Here is an 858-nt window from a genome sequence, read left to right as displayed (position 1 = left end):
TTGGCAGAGCTCGTAGCACAATGTATAATGCTAGGAACAGACATCTTAGACGTAGACATATTACGATACGACAACTAATCTCTACAGGAATTATCACTGTTGACTACGTGAGGTCAAAGGATAATATTGCGGATCTGCTAACAAAAGGCCTAAGTAGAGAGTTAGTACAGAAGTCGTCCATGGGAATGGGACTAAAGCCCTTGAAAAATGAAGTTCATATGATGGAAACCTGACTCAATATATTGGAGATCCCAAGAACTGAATTCAATAGGAAAACCTAACTGTATGAATAAGCGAGGTCACTGTGAGGGGATAACTCTACGTATTTAATAAGGTAGTTTATTATAAAGATTAATAAACTTGCTAGTCTATTCCTAAAAGTGACAAGTGTGAGGCTAAGCCTATGGCTTTTAATGATTTGATGAAGGTAACAATACATAGTGAATCACTTATGTGAGAAAGAAGTGGGGTCGCTTCGAAGGGTGTTGTTGGGGCACAATACCTAATGGCTCTCGCAGAACCAAACTCATGTTCATGACCATAACGAACATAACTATGAGGACTTGACTTTGTCAGGGAGAGTCTTGTATGAAGTGCATTGTCGTCTACACAAACGGCAGACGAGTTCAAAGACATCGAGTTCTACTCAGAGCTAGTAGGCTAAGTGCATTTCATAAGCGAAGGTTCAAAGGGTAACACCTACCTATCATATGCAAAACTTAACTGCTGAAATCTAATTGGAATAATGTTGTCTGAGATCGACCTCCATTTATGTGTGGGATTGTTGGAAATTGGGTGTGTGAATGAATATCTCAATTGGTAAAACTCCTTGTCCCACATAGGTATGGGAACAAAAGG

The sequence above is a fragment of the Helianthus annuus genome, chromosome 8, assembly GCF_002127325.2.
Source record: "Helianthus annuus cultivar XRQ/B chromosome 8, HanXRQr2.0-SUNRISE, whole genome shotgun sequence".
Classification (NCBI taxonomy): domain Eukaryota; kingdom Viridiplantae; phylum Streptophyta; class Magnoliopsida; order Asterales; family Asteraceae; genus Helianthus; species Helianthus annuus.
Note: the sequence above shows the minus strand (reverse complement) of the source record.